We start from the raw sequence: 21,399 nt of genomic DNA, 5'->3' as shown, positions 1-21,399 counted from the left end.
TTAAAGGGAACATTAGGGGGAGCTTCTTCACACAGAGAGTGGTGGGATTATGGAATGAGCTGTCAGATGAAGTGGTGAATGCAGGCTCACTTTTAACATTTAAGAGAAACTTGGACAGGTATATGGATGAGAGGGGTATGGAGGGATATGGTCCAGGTGCAGGTCAGTGGGACTAGGCAGAAAAATGGTTTGGCACAGCCAAGAAGGGCCAAAAGGCCTGTTTCTGTGCTGTAATGTTCTATGGTTCTAAGTCTAGCCATTCAAAAGCAAGGCCTTTGTCCAAATCAAGTGGAAAAATCTAAAAATTATCTAAAAATTTGTCTTTTTCACTCAAAAAAATGCTTCCATCATGGTCTATTTAATTTTGCTCTTCAAATATACTTCTTGAATCTAACCCTTTGACATGTTGACCAATGTGGTTCATCTGGACAATAATTGTGCAGCAACTAATATACCTGTTTGCTGTGTGGTTGGAACAGAAATGTGAGTGTGGCTCAGGTAATGTATAAAATCTGCAAACCACAACACAGTTCAGAAGAACAATTCAGTCACAGCATGACAGAAACCTAAAAATACATTGAATCATAGAGTTCTTATGCCGCATGTGGCTTGTAATTTATCCCATTGAATTAAATGTCTGGTGACCATGTATCAGTGCAGAAAAAAATTAACAAGAAGAAAATAAAAGTATTTAAAGATAGTATATAAACAACAGAATGGTTCAATCTTCATGAAGCATATAAATCATAATCTATGTTACGTCTTTTACAAATCAATATTGTGTGTGTGGCATTTGTCGGTCTCGAGAGACCATGGATCTGTGCCTGGAGTTTCCAGGGCGCAGGCCTGGGCAGGGTTGTACGGGAGACCGGCAGTTGCCCAAGCTTCAGGCCTTCCCCTCTCCACGCCGCCGATGTTGTCCAAGGGAAGGGCACTAGGACCCATGTAGCTTGATGACACCGGTGTCATCGCAGAGCAATGTGTTGTTAAGTGCCTTGCTCAAGGACACAAACACGCTGCCTCAGCTGAGGCTCGAACCAGTGACCTTCAGGTTACTAGTCTGATGCCTTGCCCACTAGGCCACGCGCCAACATAAATCAATATAAAAACCAAAATAAATTAGGCTGATTGGAAAAGGGGATAATGTTAACTACTAAAGGCTGACGATAAAGTAACGTGATAAGATTGTGAAGTGCACAGAATGGAATTATTTTCACAAATGACAGTATTACAAGTACTGAAGTTTATCAACAGTTTTGCAGAGAATAAGCACAGCTTCTTCAAATATCTTTTATTATTTGTTACTCAGTCATAAACCCCAACCTTGTTCAGACTACTGATGGCTAGTTGTCTATCTATTTTCTGGTAATAATGACGACAGATATGAAAAGCCATGGTGTAAGTGCACATGAGAAAGAACCATAACATTTTGGTTACAAAAGACGGGCTGTCTGAAAAATCCCCCAGCATGACTGTCATGTTAAAGGTCACCGAATGATTCATGATGGTAAAAGCAATGTGGAGTACTTAGTTAAACACCTGTAATCTACATTTCAGTATTAGTACTAAGATCTCTATACTCAAAAGGACCACCATCAGGACATAAACACAAGAAAGTTTGCAGATGCTGGAAATCCAAAGGAACTCAGCAGGTTAGGTAGCATTTATGGAAATGAATAAACAGTCAACATTTAGGGCCAACATCCTTCTTCTGGACTGGAAAGGAAGGGGGAAGAAACCAGAATAAGAAGGTGAGGAGAGGGGAAAGAGGATAGCTAGAAAGTACTAGGGGAAGCTAGGTGGGTAGGAAAGAGAAAGGGCTGGAGAGGAAGATAGGAGAGGAGATTGGACCATAAGAGAAAAGGAAGGAAGAGGGGTTCCAGTGGGAGGTAATCAGCAGGTGAGACGAGGTAAGAGGCTACAGTGGGGAACAGAAGAAGAGGGAATGGGGAGGACTTAGTTTACTGGAAGGAGAAATTGATATTAATACCATCATGTTGGAGGCTACCCAGACAGAATATAAGGTGTTGCTCTTCCAACCTGAGGATGGCCTCTTCTTGGCACAAGAGGAGGCCATAGACCATGTCAGAAAGGGAATGGGTATTAGAATAAAAATGTTTGGCCACTGGAAAGGTCCACTTGTGGTGAGTGGAACAGAGTTGTTTGATGAAGTGGTCCCCTAATTTTCAATGGGTTTCATCAAAGGAGGCCACATTGGGAGCAATGAACACAATAAACAGCCTTGAGAGATGAGTGTTGCCTCACCTGGGAGGACTGAATGGAGGTGAGGGAGGAGATAAATGGGCAGTGTAGCACTTAGGCTGCTTGTAGGAGTAAGTATCAGGAGGGAGAGTATTGAGGTGGGATAAGGTGGAGGTGGGGTCAAGATATGTTTGGTGGTAGGATCCCTTTGGAGATGGCGGAAGTTGTGAAGGATGATGTGTTGGATGCGGAGGCTCGTGGGGTGGTAGGGAAGGACAAGAGGAACTGTATCATTGTTAAGGCGGTGGGAAGATGGGTTGAGAGCATATGTTCAGGAAATGGAGGAGATTAGGGTGAGGGCAGCATCAATGGTTGAGGAAAGGGAAGCCCTGTTCTTTGAAGAAGGAGGACATCTCTGATGTCCTGGAATGGAAAGCTGCATCCTGGGAACAGATGAATCCTGAGAAGGAATTGAGAAAGGGAGTAACATTTTTACAGGAGACAGGGAGGTAAGAGCTATAGTGTAGATAACTTGGGAATTAGCAAGTTTATAAAAGATGTCTGTCAACAGATTGTGTTCAGAGATGGAGACAGATTGAGAAAGTGCTGCTGCTATTCATCAGGTGAATTCTGGATTATAAATGAACATCTACAAGAGGCACAGAGTGAATTAAAGACAATTTTTCCATAGAAGGTGTGGGAATTAAACACAGATGGGACAGGTTAGGTCCCATCTTTCTGGGACTACCCTTCCCCCCATGCAGGCTCAAATTCAGAAAAGAATTGTTTCTGGTATACACTCAATGGCCATTTTATTAGGTAAATAATAAAGTTTGTTACTGCAAGTATTTAATCAGCCAATCATGTGGCAGCAACTCAATGGATAAAAAAACATAGACATGGTCAAGAGGTTCAGTTGATTTTCAGACCAAACGTTGGAATGGGGAAGAAATGTGGTCTTTGATTATGGAATGATTGGTGATACCAGACAAAATAGTTTGGGTATCTCAGCAACTGCAGCATAAGACCATGCTGAATTCCTCTCCTTTACCTAATAAAGTGGCCACTGAGAGTCTATTTTGGGAATGTTGTGTAAAAATAGATGTTGAGAAAACACTTCAAAAGTGGGGCAAAGAGTAAATAACTTAATTTCAAAAATATTAAAAATTCAAACAGATTTTTAAAAATTACACTTAAAAATAAAATTAAAGGACAACTATTATTTTTGATGGTGAAGCATATATATAAATACTAACAAAAGTACATAGAAGTTTTTTGCTGAGGCATTAAAGATGGTGTATGTTAGTTAAAAAGAAGTACAAATTATAGTGTGCTGTATAGTAACACTGTAATCGAGGTGTCATTTAGTGGTTGGTTTCAATGTCACATTGAAATATCACACTTGATGTTATTTCCTGAATATGTTTTTATTCTATTACTGTGTAATTTCTCTGATTCAAAACATTTCAGAAAGATAATTGAGACTTTGATTCAAAATTCAGATATATACCAAGTTAGTTTTCTATAACATAAAAATTGCCTATTCAAAATGTTGGAGGAACTTAGTAGGCCAGGAAGCATCTACGTAAAAAAGTACAGTCGAAGTTTCGGGCCGAGAACCTTCAACAGGACTCAGTCTAAAATGTCGACTATACTTTTTCCATAGATGCTGCCTTGCCTGCTGAGTTCCTCCAGCATTTTGTGTGTGTTGTTTGGATTTCCAACATTTGTACATTTGTTTGTAAATATTGCCTATTGCCTTATAAATTAAGACTCACGTGAATTGAATTTAAGTGAATTTCAAGGTTTTGGTTTGATCTCCTGCTACAGGGAGAGAGATAGAAAGAATGAAAAAGAATGATAGATAGCGAGCAACACACACAAAATGCTGGAGGAACTCAGCAGGCAGAGAGCAACTATGGAAAAGAGTATAGTCGACTTTTCGGGCCAAAACCCTTTGGCAGGACTGGAGAAAAAGGCTGGAATAGATTTGAAAGATGGGGGGAGGAGAGAGAGAAACACCAGGTGATAGGTGAAACCTGGAGGGGGAGGGATGAAGCAAAGCACTAGGAAGTTGATTGATGAAAGAGACAGAAGGCCATGGAAGAAAGAAGAAAGGGTGGGGGTGGGGGGAGGAGCACCTGCAGGAGGCAATGGATGGGCAAGGAGATAACATGAGAGAGGGACAATGCGATGGGAAATGGTGAAGGGGAGGGGGTGGAGGCATTACTGGACGTTTGAGAAATCGATGGTCATGCATCAGGTCGGAGGCTACCCAAACAGAATATAAGGTGTTGTTCCTCCAACCTAAGTGTGGCTTTATCCCGACAGTGGATGAGGCCACGGAGGGACATATCAGAATGGGAAGTGGATGGTAGATAGTGAGATACATTTGAATGGTAACCTCTGTGTGATACCAAAAGTCAATTTCAGTTCTAAAATTATTATAAACTCTCAATTGCTCCTATGCTTGTAGTTATACAATTGGTTTTATTTCATTAGTAATATTAATCATTGGTGTTCCTTGGAGATTTGAAAATAATCTCATGATTTTAGGAAAATCTAAATTAGTCAGAATTAGGATGGTACTTTTCGTATCAGACAGCAAGGCAGGCTCCTGAAAGGTTTGATGCTAGATGTGAAAAAGTCATGAGTAAAATCTAAATCATTGTCAAGCTACCATGACATTACACTGGAATTTGAATTTAGAAACAGGATTTATAATAGTTAATTTTTATGTCTTGGTTAATCAATAGGATAGCTAAAACATTGTATTTCTAATTATCACTAAAGAGGGTGTAGTGAGAGTTGAATAAACTGCATTTGCACTTAGTTATGTTTTCTGACGTCTATTTCTCTGGCAGTGTGAAAGATTGTTTTTATTTGTTGCTTGATTTATTTTAACTCTTGTTACAATTGAGATAGTAAATAAATACAAATTCTGGTTTTGTTATTTTGTTGGTGTAACTTTAAAGCCCACAGTGTAGATTTGTGTGGGATTGATTAGCCATGTTGAACATCATCAATGCAGCTGGCCTTGGGCAAGGAGCAGTAAATCCTCCTCCCAGTGCATAGCAAATTCCCTACACTCACTCCGATAGATGATACAATCCAAACATAGAGGAAGACTTTATTGGTAAGTAGTTGTATTATGGCTCAATGTGGACATTGCATTTGCCAAGAGGATCTGACTCTCTGATCAATGGGATGTTCCTGGTCACACACACACCGACGGACATCAAGTCCTGTTGGAAGATAATCATCTTGATGAAAAATGCCCTTTAGTCTGCCCATTACGTTGGTCTGCCAGCACAGAGAGATGTTTGTAGTCAGAATGCTGCCAACTGGCATATTCTAGGCTGTAGGGGAACGTGCAGATGGACGCACTGAAGCTTTGTGCAGCCACTGAAATGTTGACATCAAGGAACTTGAAAATACTGATTCTCTCCATTTCTGATCCCTGTATGAGGATGTGTTCATATTCCCTCATCTTACACTTCCTGAAGTCCACAATCAGCTTATATATAATATATATAACAATCACAGCACGGAAACAGGCCATCTCGGCCCTTCTAGTCCGTGCCGAACTCTTAATCTCACCTAGTCCCACCTACCTGCACTCAGCCCATAACCCTCCACTCCTTTCCTGTCCATATACCTATCCAATTTTACCTTAAATGACACAACTGATCTGGCCTCTACTACTTCTACAGGAAGCTCAGGAAGCTCCTTGGTATTACTGTCGTTGAGTGCAATGTTGTTGTTGCAACACCACTCAAGTAGCTGGTATATCTCGCTCCTGTACACCCTCTCATCTCCACCTGAGATTTTACCAAATTGGTCATATCATCAGCAAATTTATAGATGGTATTTGAGCTATACCTAGCCACATAGTCATGGGTATAGAGGGAGTAGAGCAGTGGGCTAAGCACCCGGAAGTCTCCAGTGTTGATCGTCAACAATTCGCACAGATTATGGTCTTCTGGTTAGGAAGTTGAAGATCCAATTGCACAGGGAGATACAAAGGCCCAGGGTCTGTAACTTATCAATCAAGACAGTGGGAGCAAAGGTGTTAAACGCTGAGCTATAGTCAACGAACGGGAACCTGGCATAGGAGCTGGCAGATTTCCTTCAGCATTTTGTGTCTGTTGCTCTATCACTTTGAAAGTGGAGATGTAGCATCAGTGACTTGTAGGAGCACATATTGGTTTGATGACACAATGAATGTAATGGTTGTATTATCTTTATCGTTTGTTTCATAAATAAAATTTAGATTTGAAAATTTAAAAGACATCTTTTAAATCTCACCTTATCTCCTTGCCAGCCAATCATCTTCCTCTGGTGCTCCTCCCCTCTTTTCTTTCTTCCATGGCCTTCTGACCTCTCCTATTAGATTCCCCCTTCTCCAGCCCTGTATCTCTTTCACCAATCAACTTTCCAGCCCTTTACTTCACCTTTCCTCTGCTGGTCTCACCTATCACCTTAAGTTTCTACTTCCCTTCCCCCCACCTTTTAAATCCACTTGTCATCTCTTTTTCTCCTGTCCTGCTGAAGTGTCTCAGCCCAAAACATCAACCATACTATTTTCCACAGATGCTGCCTGGCCTGCGGAGTTCCTCCAGCATTTTGTGTGTGTTGCTTGGATTTCCAGCATCTGCAGATTTTCTCTTCTTTGTGATTGGACCACCATAGTAATGTAGTTTCCCCTGGCAGGGGAACCCATTCTAGGACTGTCCTTGGATTTTCCAAGATTGTTTGCTTTACCATAATAGTTGTCCGGAAGTTATTTTCTCTGCACTTCCAGGCCAAGGTTCCTCTAGCATTTTGTAAATGTTACATAGGTACATTGGGTCAGTGCTTAAGATACCATGTTTAATACTATCCAGCATTTGAAGGTCACTGCTCCAGATATGAGCCTAAATCCTACCATGACATTGAGAAATCTAATTTAAAGTAAAAATACCTGTTTTTGTTTTAGTAAGCCAGACTCAGAAATGATAAGTATGGTACTACTTAATTGTTGCAGACATCCATCTGGTTCATAACATTTTGTTAGGGATGGGGAACTATTAACCTTAGCTAGTTAAGTCCACATTTGGTTCCACACTTAACTCCTCAGCTCAGAGGCAATTAGGAATAGACACATTGCCAGCAACATCCATATTCCATGACTGAATAAGTAAAACAAAAAATCATTGGCACATTGGAGTTGTTATTTTCATTCTCTGTTCTTTCTATCACAATTTAAAGATCCTTCTGTTAAGGACAGAGGGGCTTGAGACATAGGGTCTTAGAAAAGTACAGCACAGAAACAGGCCCTTCAGCCCATCTAGTCCATGCTGAACCATTTAAACTGCTTACTCGCATCGATGTGCACTGGGACCATAATCCTTCATACCCCAGCCATCCATGTACCATTCCAAACTTCTCTAAAAAGTTGAAATCAAGCTCACATGTACCACTTGTGCTGGCAGCTCTGTCCACACTCTCACAACACTCTTAGTGAAGTTTTCCTCATGTTGCCCTTAAACTTTTCACCTTTCACCCTTAACCCATGACTGGTTGTAATCTTACCCAACCTCAGTGCAAAAAGCCTGCTTGCATTTAACCTATCTCTACCCCTCATAATTTTGTATATCTCTATCAAATTTCCTCTCAAGAAGGTGATTGAAAAGCAAGTGCTACTTAAACAGGGTTTTCACACCATTGTATGACATTGATCAACGGCTGACAGAGTTCCAAGTTTCCTCTTCAGCCCATAAAACAGCTTATAGGCACTCATGAACAATGACGATGGAAAGAAGAGGAGAATATTTTTTATTATGATAAAGTAAAAATATATACACAGTACATTTATATTGTACTGGAACAGAATGCTATTTATATAGTATTTTTACATTAGACATACATATTCATTATCATCATCATAAGTACTACCTTCTACAAATCAACCAATATTTACTCAGACAAATATTACATTGTCAAATAATATTGTATAAAAAAAAGTTTGGAGACTCTCACAGATTTCGGTAAGCCTTGGTATACAGTGATGAAGCATTTAGATGCTCGCAGAAAAACTGAATCAAACGTTCAAAGCCCATTGTAGCTGAAATTATCGTACCATGCTTTGGGTTCGCACCAAATTCATGTCTTCATACACTGAGTTTGGAGCTCGTTTACGTTGTGACTGTTCACAATGGTAGTGTTTTCTTACCTAAAAATTAAGACAGTATTTTAAATTTGCCTTTTTTCACTCAGCTTACAGATTTTAAAAGAGAAAATCATGCAGTCTTAATTTTTAACCTATGATTTTTAAATTATTTTATGCAATTATTTATAATTATCTTATGTTGTTTTTGTTACATGTTGTGCTAACACACCACAGCAAATTCCAAATACATGTAATACATGTATATGGTGAATAAAGATTATCTTTGCATATCTCAATTATGTTTAATAGACCTTCAAAATATCTTTCCCTTGGAATCAATATTAGTTGGTATATTACCTCTGCTCTAGTGCTAAGCCATTCTCTGCCCTGTTGTCTATTGATGCCCCCAGGAAAGGTCCAGATTTTTGGCAATCATTAGACATCCATGCTAAGTATGTACAAGCTGGCTTCTTGAATCATGGAATATGGGAAAATATTCCACAATACTGTTGGGAAGGAAGTTCCATGGTTTATACCTACCAATGATGCAGGAATAGGAATATATTTCCAAACATGGTTGGGCGTAGTTTGGAAGGAAAGCTGCAGGTGATGTTCCCCTTCACCTTGCCTTGCTCAGTCCTCATTTAGGAGTTTATACTGAAGGAACCTTGTGATTCTGGAGTCTATTTCCCCACGATGGTCCCAGAGTCCATCTCCCCAATGTGATCTCAGTGTTCAGCTCTATCATGTGATCCCAAAGTGCATCTCCTCAGTCTGGTCCCAGAGCCAATCTCCCCAAGTGATCCCAGGGTCCCTCTCCTTTGTATGATCCCAGAGTTCATCTCCCCAGTGTGATATCAGAGTCTATCTCCTCAATATGGTCCCCGAGCCAATCACCCCAAGGTGATCTTGGAGTCCATCTCTTTAGTTTGATTTCAAAGTTCAGTTCCCTGAGTATGATCTTGATGACCAGCTCTACAAGTTATACTAGAGTTCATGCCTATGTGTGAGACAGGACCTTCACCTGAGTCTGTTTCTGGTGAAATGGCATGCATTACTCTATGTTTCATTTCACTTATGCAATTATTATAAACAAACAAGTTTTCATGTATTTGGTTTTATCTAATAAATAATTAAACCAATTTAGATCTGCACTAAAATATACTGTATATTATATGACTAAAGTAGAAACCCCTGATGAAGCTTGTACAGTATATCTTCAGCAAGGCTGTAGACAACAATTTTCAAATCATGTATCCTTAAATACATCTGTTCCCCTCTCAATATTTCTTTAATCAGTTTAATAATCTTACTTTATAACCTTTGACATTTTAAGGCATAATAAATATTTGAAACAGAGGAACTTACATGGGAAATTAACAGAACTAGTCCACAAATCCCAAGAACAACTACAAATATAATCAATGCGATCATTACTGGATCCTTCAAATAATCTACTTGGCAGAATTTCTCTTCAGCACAATATGCTGCACAGGTTTGGTTGTCAGGCTCTGGGAAGATAAAAGATAAAATATGCACATATTTGTATTTTAATTTTACCATTTAGCTACAATTCAGAGTGAGCTTACGTCTGGTTTAATGAGTATTTTTAGGGAAAAAACAATATGAAAGCTAGTCTGTTACAGATCCCTGGTTCTGGGTTACTGTACTTATAACTGGTCAAAATTGAATTGAAAATTGGCTTACTATTAGTAAGGTTTGTGAATGACATAGAGGGACTAATGCCAAAGCGTTAATGATCATGCAATAAACTGACGAGGTCTGAGCAGGTTAAGTCAAAGAATAGCAAGGTACCAAATGGAGATCCAGATGACAATATGGAGGCAGATGTTAGTAAGACATCAGGCAAAGTCAGGAATCAAAAGGATGAGCAAGGTGTGAGTAATATCCTGAGCTGTGTATATTTCAATGCAAGAGATATTGTAGGAAAGGCGGATAATAGTGCTGAAGTTGAGGTAGCTTGTTTATGAACAGAGGCAATGTGTAGTGAGGAGAGGCTGTTGATAGGGCAAAATTACAGTCAACAGGAGGAGATGCAACGTAAAAGGTGGACAAAATCAAAACGGGTAAATACAGGGCTGAAGGTATTACATTTGAATATGCACAGTATATAGAATAAGATAGATGAAATTGTCGCACAATTGTAGATTAGAAGGTATCATATTGTAGGAATCACTGAATCATGGCTGAAAGAAGATTATAGCTGGGAGCTTTATGTCCAAGGCTACACGTTGTATTGAAAGGACAGGCAGGAAGGCAAAGGGGTGCAGCGATGCTCTGTGGGTAAAAAAAATGAAGTCAAATCATTAGAAAGAGGTGACATAGGGTCAGAGGGTGTTGAATAATTGTGGATAGAGCTAAAGAATCACAAGGGTAAAAAGACATTGATGGGAGTTGTATACAGACCCCCAAACAATAGTAAGGATGTAGTCTATACATTACAACTAGAGATAGAAAATACATGCCAAAAGGGCAATGTTACAATAGTCACGGGGGATTTCAATATGCAGGTGGATTGAGAAAATCAGGTTGGTGCTTCATTCTGGAGGGGGAGTTTCTAGAGACCCTACGAGATGGCTTTTTAGAGCAGCTCAGGGTTCAGCTCACTAGGGGTCAGCTATTCTGGATTGGGTGTTGTGTAATGAACCAGAATTGATGAGAGGGCTTAAGGTAAAAGAACCCTTTGGGGAAAGTGATCATAATATGATTGAATTCAACTTGAATTTTGAGAAAGAGAAGCTAAAGTCAGATGAATCAGGATTACAATGGAGTAAAGGGAATTACAGAGGCACGAGAGAGGAGCTGGCCAGAATTGATTGGAAAAGAACACTGGCAGGGATGACGCCAGAGCAGCAATGGCTGGAAGTTCTGGAAACCACTTTTGAAGGCACAGGATATATACATCCCAAAGAGGGAAAGTATTCCAAAGGAAAGATGACACAACCATGGCTAACAAAAGAAGTCAAAGCCAACATAAAAGCCAAAGAAAGGGCATAAAGTAGAGCAAAAACAATAGTGGGAAGAATATTAAAAACCAACAGAAGACAACTAAAATTCATTAAGAAGGAAAAGATGGAATACAAAAGTAAGAGCCAACAATATTAAAGAGGATATCATGCTTCTTATGTTTCTTCAGATACATAAAGTGTAAAAGAGAAGCCCCAGTGGATAACGGACCACTGGAAAACGATGCTGGAGATGTAGTAATGGGGACAACAAAATAGCAGACGAACTGAATAAGTATTTTGCATCAGTCTTCACTGGGCAAGACATTAGCAGTATGGTGGAAGTTCCAGGTGTCGGGGGCATGAAGGGTGTGAAGTTACCATTACTAGAGAGAAGGTTCTCGGGAAACATAGGATGAAGATAACCAAGTCATCTGGACCAGATGGTGTACACCCCAGGGTTCTGAAAGAGGTGGCTATGGAGATTGTGGAGGCATTTGTAATGATCTTTCAAGAATAACTAGGTTCTGGAATGGTTCCAGAAGAGTGAAAAATTGCAAATTTTACCCCACTCTTCAAGAAGGGAAAGAAGCTGAAGAAAGGAAACTATAGAGCACTTAGTTTGGCCTCAGTGGTTGAGAAGATGTTGCAGTTGATTATCAAGGATGAGGTCTCAGGGTACTTGGAGGCACATGGATAGATAGATAGATAGATAGATAGATAGATACTTTATTCATCCCCATGGGGAAATTCAACATTTTTTCCAATGTCCCATACACTTATTGTAGCAAAACTAATTACATACAATACTTAACTCAGTAAAAATATGATATGCATCTAAAATCACCCTCTCAAAAAGCATTAATAATAGCTTTTAAAAAGTTCTTAAGTAGTTTACTTAAATACATTGAGTCCTAACCCCGGCACTTTAACATATCTTACTCCTGGCGGTTGAATTGTAAAGCCGAATGGCATTGGGGAGTATTGATCTCTTCATCCTGTCTGAGGACCATTGCATCGATAGCAACCTGTCGCTGAAACTGCTTCTCTGTCTCTGGATGGTGCTATGTAGAGGATGTTCAGGGTTTTCCATAATTGACCGTAGCCTACGCAGCGCCCTTCGCTCTGCTACCGATGTTATACTCTCCAGTACTTTGCCCACGACAGAGCCCGCCTTCCTTACCAGCTTATTAAGACGTGAGGCGTCCCTCTTCTTAATGCTTCCTCCCCAACACGCCACCACAAAGAAGAGGGCGCTCTCCACAACTGACCTATAGAACATCTTCAGCATCTCACTACAAACATTGAATGACGCCAACCTTCTAAGGAAGTACAGTCGACTCTGTGCCTTCCTGCACAAGGCATCTGTGTTGGCAGTCCAGTCTAGCTTCTCGTCTAACTGTACTCCCAGATACTTGTAGGTCTTAACCTGCTCCACACATTCTCCATTAATGATCACTGGCTCCATATGAGGCCTAGATCTCAAAATCATGATAAAATAGGCTGTGGTCAACATGGTTTCCTCAAGGGAAATTCTTGCCCAACTAATCTGTTGGAATTCTTTGAGTAAATAACACATAGGATAGCAAAGGGGAAATCTGCCAATGTTGTGTACTTAGATTTTCAGAAGAGCTTTGACAAGGTGTTGCACATAACGCTATTTAACAAGCTCTGACCCCGTGGTATTACAGGAAAGATTCTAGCATTGATAAAACAGTGACCCATTGGCAGGAGGAAAAGAGTGGGAATAAAGGGAGTTTTTTTTGACTTGCTGCTGGTGACTAGTGGTGCTCCACAGGGGTCTGTGTTGGGACCAATTCTTTTTATGCTATATGTCAATGATTTGGATGATAGAATTAATGACTTTGTTGCAAAGTTTACAGATGAAGTGAAGATAGTTGGAGGAGCAGATAGTTTTTGAGGAAGTAGATAGGCTACAGAAAGACTTAGACAGATTAGGAGAATGGGCAAAGAAATGGCAATTTGAGTACAGTGTTAGGAAATAAATGATCATGCACTTTGATAGAAGAAATGAAAGATTCAGAATCAGGTTTATTATCACTGGTGTGTGACGTGAAATTTGTTAACTTGGCAGCAGCAGTTCAATGCAAGACATAATATAGAAGGATAAGAATAATAAATAAATAAGTAGATGTATTCAGTATACTTTATTCAGTTTCTGTATATTGAATAGATTAAAAATTGTGCAAAAACAAATACTATATATTAAAAAAGTGAGGAAGACTACTTTCTAAATGGAGAGAAAATACATAAAAACTGACTTGTAAAGGAACTTGGGAGTCCTTGTGCATAATTCCCTAAAGGTTAATTTGCATGTTGAGTCTGTGGTGTGGAAGGAAAATCTGACATTAGCACTCAGTTTAAGAGGATTAGAATATAAAAGCAAGAATGGAATGTTGAGATATTATTAAGCACTATTGATGCCTCACTTGGAGTATCGTGAGCAGTTTTGGGCTCCTTCTCTTAGAAAGGATGTGGCGAAACTAGAGAAGGTTTGAAGAAGTCTGACGAAATGATTCCAGGATTGAATGGCTTGTCATATGAAGAGCATTTGATGGCTGTGGGCAGTATTCACTAGAATTCAGAAGGATGAGGTGTGACCTCATTGAATGGTAAAAGGCCTTGATAGAGTGGATGTGGAGAGGATGTTTCCTATGGTGGGAGAGTCTACGACCAGAGTACACAGCCTCAGAATAAAGGGGTGTCCTTTTAGAATGGAGATGAGGAGGAATTTCTTTAGCCAGTGTGTGGTGAATTTGTTGAATTCTTTGCCACTGGCAGCTGTGGAGTCCAAGTCTTTCTAAAGCAGAGGCTGATAGATTTTTGATTGTCAGGATATGAAGGGAGAAGGCAGGAGCTTGCAGCTGAAAGGAAAACTGGGTCAGCCATGATGAAATGGCAGAGCAGAGCCAATGGGCCAAATGTGCTCCTATATCTTATGGTCTTATATAAAAGTTATCACTTGAAGAAGAAACAATTAACACAGATGAAAAGGAATATCAAAATCTCTTCTCAGAGCCACTTCTACACATAGATTGTCTACCTTAGATTTCACTGTCTACAGGACATTCTGTCTACCTACTTTGATAATAAATATACTTTGAATCTTTGGAAGAGGATGAGAACCATCAGATTTATGGATGGCAAGAAACAAAAAGCTGAAAGTTCAAGGTGTCAGAAGAACTGAGCAAGTACAGGTATCCTTTCCTAAAAGGATTATAGAATTCTAGAACAGATTACCAGCAGAAGTGGCAAAATTGAAAATGGTTCTTGTTTTAAACAAAGTTTGCAAAGCATCCTTTGAAGAAAAATCAGCTTACTTGTTCCTGCATCAGGGGGAAAAAAAACTGTGGGTGGTTTCTCTAAAAGACTCTCTGTGAAAATCTGTAAATTTCATAAGTGCAAAATGACAAAGAGAAATTTCCTCAATGTTGTATAATCACGACTGGAAGCTGTGCAGCTTGTTAAGCACAGCAATGAAAGGCAGCACCAGAGAACATATTGATTTCTTGTATGAATATTGGTTTATGGATAATATTGGTCAAATAGAGGCATGAACCACTTATGAGCCATATCCATCTTAGTGGGCAGAACCAGCAACAATTTAGCACTTAATCTGAAAGGCATTACCTTCTCAACAATACATTGTCAAAGACTGATACACACAGGAGATTTTACAAAGCTGGAAATCTTGAGTTAAAATCACAAAAATTTTACTGCATGAACTGATGAAGCTTCTCAGTACAAAATTTTAACTGTTTATTCTCCTCAATAGATGCTGCCTGACTTGCTGAGTTGCTCCAGCATTTTGGGTTTATATTAAAAAAAAAATCAGCCTTTATCTGTTAAAGTCTACCTGAAATGGGTCTTAAACCCAAAACCTTTTCAGTTAAAGCTAACACAACTATGGACAGTTTTCTGTTAAAATATTATTATATTACTATTATTATGAACATGACTGCATGTTGCATTATTTTTATACTGTAAGCTTCCAAAAAAAATTATTCCTGAGAATTAAGATTTTAAATTAATAGGAAAAGTACATCTTTTCCACAATTGGCAAACAGATTTGTTGGTGTCATGCTCAACTAGAATAGACCACAATAACATGAAATAATCCTACTGGTTACCAAGAATTAAAGTTATTTTTAATTGACTCCTAATGATTTGTTTTTTTCCCCCCTTAATCTACATTTAAATCAATGCCCTTTTATCCAAATGGAGAGGGCAATCACAGTACAGGGTATTCAGCCGTTTCCTCTGGAATGTCTAATGTTATTATAGTAACATCTTAAGATGAATGTTCTATGTAATGGCAATAAGATCTTTACTTCCTCTTGGAAATTCTGCTATGTTCTGTACAGAATTTTGTTATGAAGGTCAAGAGTGAATATAACACTTAAAATGCAATTACTTCAACTTCATTTCTCAGAACACTGAAAAGAATTTTGACTAACAAACTGCTGATTTCCTTACAGAGAGATCATTAGAAGCAATGGAATTTTTGCTTGGGATATCAGTGCAATGAAAATAACTGGAAACAAAATGACATCTGAGCAAATACATACAGTATGTAATTTGTATATGTACATAGCTTTTTATCAGCAGTTTTAATTCAGCCTATAATACTGATGAAAATTTGATGCATAAAGTATACCTGATACAATAAGAAGGGTTCCTCTTCCGTTGAACTCAGAAACTCTGATATTTTTTATCCCAGTGATACAATAATAAAAATCAGTATCATTTATCTGGAGATTTCTGAACTGAAAGGTGATAGTATTTTCTTCTCCGATTGTCTTGTTACACTTGAGCCGACCCCGGTGCGATTCTGCAATATGTATTGAATCTATTGATTTGAAGTAGCACAGATCCTCCGGCGATAGAGGATTCCTTCTAAGGTGAGTACCCACTACTTCTCCACTCCTAACTGTAATTTTACACTTCATTGTAACTGATCCTCCAGTTTTTACCAGTTTGAAGCGTGGAAACTGGTCAACAGAGCCATCTGTAAAATTACACAATTAAAAATATAGTCAGTGCAAAAAATGAAGGGACCAATAAGCAATACTTTGATGTAAATGTTTTCTTATTTTAAAGATGGAGAGGATGTGGATCATCATGTTATCACTGATGAGGTGCTACAGGACAAAGCTGGTTCCCTGTAAGAACTTAGTATTGAGAATGGTTACACTGGGTCCTGCAATGCAATGTGTGCAATGTAACTTTCTGTGATGGATATTGAACCCCAGGCCATAATTAACCAGAATAACAGGGTATTTATCGTTTTGTCTTCTTATCTTGTTTTCATGAAGCTAGCTACTACAGATTAAATCACACTTGCATCTCTCAATGCTCTTTGCCTTTGTCAGCTGTGGGAAGCCACTGAGCAGAGTCTGATATCTTCATGATGGACTATCACATATTCAGATTCACCAATATTGCAGCATTTGCTGGAATGCCATGGTAGATGAGGTGAGCAGATGAGAGTGCAGTGACAAGGGACATATTCAGCTCCAGGTGGTAATGAGAGGAAATAATGCTCAAGCTGGATACGAGGGTGACACCAGAACCAAATATTTAACATACAGTCAAGTCAGTCAATGCATCATGAAATCTTATTTTCAAATAGCTGCAATGGAAGTCTCCCATGTTACTCTACATCCCATTGCTGACTATTTCTATTGGTCATGAAAACTATCAAACATTTACTTCTTACCTCACACTCACGCACTCAAAACATTTCAACATTCACATCCTGACCTCAAAATTAGATACATTCCAAGTAATAAAATAAGATACTTTTCAAGGTAGTCTTTCACACACTTTCCTCACTGCTGACTGAGAAAGTTCAGACATTTTTGGTCTCAAATGAGTATATAAATATAGTTCCAAATAATGGCTCAGGACTCAAGCATACACTGAAAGAAAGATAGGGAAGGGGGCACTAAACAATAAAAGCGGACAAGCACACGTTTCTTACCTTGGAGGTGGCTATCATATTGAATCTGCCACAAAATATATGGTGGACAAAACCTTTCAGGTAAATGAACTCTCTTCACAACTGAGTTCTGATGAAAGATCAATAATCTGAAACTTTAAGTTCTTCCAGATATTTCCTGAACTCCTGATTATTTTCTAAAAGCTTCTATTTCATTTGAGTAACACTGATTTGTACACTTTCAGCAAAAGGCTTTAACACATATTTGCTAACCAATAGTTTTTTTCAGTACAAAGTCTCCAAGATCTTTGGGTTTGCAAATTGTTCTCCCCAATGTTTAGTCACAGCTTAATGTTTATTTTGGCCAGCTTCAGCTGTGATGATTTGCTCTGCAGCAAATATTGCAGTACAACATCTATTGACTTTTCATTGGCTTCAGTATCTTCCTGAGTATCATTCTCCTCTGCAACTTTCCTATGATAATCTTAATCTAAATTTAATTATCTCCTTACTTGCATTTCATATCAAAGGAATCTATAAAAATCAAAATACCACAGATACTGCAAATCTAAAATACATACAGTAAATGCTGGAAATACTCATCAAGTCAGACAGCCTCTGAGGGAGAGCAGCAGTGTTCACGTTTCAGGCCTTCATCAGAATGGGGATGAAGAAGGACCTATCACCTCCAGCTTTTTTTTTTTGATGACTGCAACTTTCTATGATCTTTCTTTCTACTATCATGGTCAAATCTTTGTCATATTACCTCCTTTAAGATGTGACACCATTTATGTCCAGTAGTATTCAGAAGCTTTTTCCCTTTGTTTAATGATTGCAACTGTAATTGGTATTGTTATTACTTTTTGTCACATGTACTGAGACACAGTGAAGGTTAGCTTTGCATGCCATTCATGCACATTACTTCAAAACATAAGTACATTGAGGCAGAGCAAGAGCAAGCAGTGAAACAATGTAAGATATATTATAATAAATATGACAAAGTGCAATGCCGATTGACTTTTAAGTGCAAGGGTCATGATTAAGATGATTGTGAAGTCAAGAGTTCATCCTTAATATACAGGAGATTATTTCATGAGTCTGATAATTGTGGTATAGAAGCTGTCCTATTCCTGCACCGACTGTGCTTTATTAGCTTGCCAGCTCAGAAAGTCAGGAGATGCTATTCTATAGGGACCTGTTCTGGGACACCTGCTCTTTGTGAGTTTTAAAAATGACTTGGAAGAAGTGGAAGGGTGAAGTGCAAGTTTGTGGATAACACCAAAGTTGATGGTGTCATAGATTGAGCAGAAGAATGAGCTGATCATCTGAAGTACAGCAGTATTTCAGAAACATGAAATACATTGATCCAAAACTTTAATTCTGTTATTCACTTCTCAAATCCACAGATACAGCTGGCCAAGCTGAACAATTCCCAGCAATTTTTTAATTTTAATTTTGTTTTTCCAGTTTCTGTTTTTGCTCTTCAAAATTTTTGGAAGAGTTGTTGAGGTAAATCTGATGTTAAGCTCTTATTTATTATTTTGGTATATTCAAATGTAATTTTGGTTTTATTTTAATAAGTTATTTTAATATCATAATACTTTCTAAGCCAACAATTTTTGTCCCAGCTTGGAGGTTACAAATATATGAAAGAGAAGCCTCAGATATTAAATTAATTTCTCACCTAGTCGATTAACTGATTTCCGATCAGCATAGTTGCATTTGGCTATATATTCACATTCTCAAATAAGCTCATTTATTTGCAGCTTAAGGACCAGCAGGATTGAAATACAAAGTTCTATTCTTTAATAAAAATCACAGTTAAAATTAATGCTTTGAAAGAATAGACTTTATTTTTAATATTTCCTACTAATACAGAAACATGACCCAAATGTACCACTGAAGTGTGAGAAAATTGAACACAAAGCTATATAAGCTAGATTAGGAAAAAAAAATGTCCCTGACATTCTTTGAGAGAGAAAGAGAATCAGAGAAGGGTCGAGAGTAGGGAAGAAGCTTGTAAAATGCAATGCCAAAGACACACTGTGTGTGTCAGTTCATTTTAGACTAAGAAAATTATTTCAGATTATTATCTGAACAGTATAGAGTTGGGTAAGGGAGTAATACAAAGAGATCTCGGAGTCCTTGTTCATCAGTCACTGAAGGTGAATGAGCAAGTGCAGCAGGCAGTGAAGAAGGCTAATGGAATGTTGGCCTTTATTACAAAGGGAATTGAGTACAAGAGCAAGGAAATCCTCTTGCATTTGTACAGAGCCCTGGTGAGACCACACCTGGAGTATTGTGTACAGTTTTGGTCTCCAGGGTTAAGGAAGGACATCCTGGCTGTAGAGGAAGTGCAGCGTAGATTCACGAGGTTAATTCCTGGGATGTCTGGACTGTCTTTCGCAGAGAGGTTAGAGAGACTGGGCTTGTACACGCTGGAATTAAGGAGATTGAGAGGGGATCTGATTGAAACATAAGATTATTAAGGGATTGGACAAGATAGAGGCAGGAAATATGTTCCAGATGCTGGGAGAGTCCAGAACCAGAGGGCATGGGTTGAGAATAAGGGGTAGGTCATTTAGGACAGAGTTAAGGAAAAACTTCTTCTCCCAGAGAGTTGTGGGGGCCTGGAATGCACTGCCTCGGAAGGAAGTGGAGGCCAATTCTCGGGATGCTTTCAAGAAGGAGCTAGACAGGTATCTTATGGATAGGGGAATCAAGGGATATGGGGACAAGGCAGGAACTGGGTATTGATAGGAATTGATCAGCCATGATCTCGAAGGGCCGAAAGGTCTACTTCTGCACCTATTGTCTATTGTCTATAAAAGGACATGATGAGGAACAAGCAAATGTTGTGATAAAATGTTTAGCACATGTTGTGGTAAAATGTTTAGTATAAAAAGTATTACTTAAAATTTGAAAGATTTCATAGGAAAATGTTTCTTACCTGGCCCGTCTGCAGTAGTCATTGTGAAGAATAAAGTTGGAAGGTAGAGCAATATCAGTACAGCCATATTTCCTTCTCGCAAGTAACTTCTGGTGAAACATTTTGAAACCACTGTTATTTACTGTCTGATCGACTTACTTCAGAAACTTCCTTAAAAGACACGCCCCCAAAGATCTGCGCTCAGTGGTTTATGCTTTGCTGTCATTTTCAGTAAATATATATTTGTCCAGACAAATGGCATTCATCCATTTTATTTAAGTGATGAAAATTACTTATTTATGAATCAAATTTTCATAAATACAGAAATATGATCAAGTACATAAACATAACTTCTAGAATGTTTGAACTGAATAAATATCAGGAAAATAGTATCACCTGCATGAATAATTGCAGCTTCAACAACATTCAAACCTCTTGTGCTGTGATGGACTTGTTACTGATGGTGTTTTTTATTTGCACTAATATCCTGCCTTTTTCTCATTCTTCACAGTCTTCTACAATTTACATGCAATTTCTGTTTGATTTATATTCTGTACGTTGTCTGCACATACTTGACTGTGATGCTGTTGCAAGCAAACTCTTCATTGGAGCCAAACCTCACCATATGTGTGCACATGATGAGAAACTTGACTTACGTTGCCTTGAACACAGCGAACAATGCAGCCCACTCGATCAGCATCATAACCACAAGCATTTGCTGAATCCACCATCAACAAACAGTAGCAGCAGTTTGTACTGTTTACAAGATGCACTGCAACAACTCACCAAGAATCCTCAGATAGGACTTCCAAATTCAACTTCTACCAGCTAGAAGGAAGAGGCCAGCAAAGGAATGGGAACACTACTTGGAAAAGTTGGTCTCCAAGCCAAACTTGGAAATATATCACTGTTCCTTCTGTTACGATGGATGAACAGCTCTGATGGGCAGAAGGGTGCAGAGTTGCCCATGTCCCCCCCCCCCCCCGGAGAATCGCAAACCGTTACTGTTGCTATGCTGCTAATGAGAGATAGAGAGATGCAAGGGAAAACATGCTGGAACTGGAACATCTGCTACAGATAAGAGAGAGATAAAGCAGGGAGAGAGAGACTTGTTGATTTACCATATTATGACTTCTGAAGGACTTATGGCTTCTGAGAGGGTTGGTTACCTTATACCATTCTGTTCATT

The 21,399-nt window shown here is 38.8% G+C and overlaps 1 long non-coding RNA gene across 2 annotated transcripts; it reads right to left on the bottom strand.

Annotated features, from left to right (window-relative positions):
• Positions 1-8,002: 8,002 nt before the first annotated feature.
• On the bottom strand, positions 8,003-21,156 carry LOC140714627 (uncharacterized). Of its 2 annotated transcripts, none has more exons than XR_012095953.1 (5): positions 20,997-21,156; positions 20,232-20,320; positions 15,998-16,348; positions 9,722-9,864; positions 8,003-8,416 (listed from the first exon to the last, which is right to left on the bottom strand). It is a non-coding gene; the product is annotated as an uncharacterized lncRNA (long non-coding RNA). The 2 variants fall into 2 exon arrangements; XR_012095954.1 differs by lacking the exon at positions 20,997-21,156 and adding an exon at positions 20,607-20,764.
• Positions 21,157-21,399: the final 243 nt, after the last annotated feature.

This window comes from Hemitrygon akajei, chromosome 22, assembly GCF_048418815.1.
Source record: "Hemitrygon akajei chromosome 22, sHemAka1.3, whole genome shotgun sequence".
Taxonomy (NCBI): domain Eukaryota; kingdom Metazoa; phylum Chordata; class Chondrichthyes; order Myliobatiformes; family Dasyatidae; genus Hemitrygon; species Hemitrygon akajei.
This window is presented reverse-complemented; position numbering and strand designations above follow the sequence as displayed.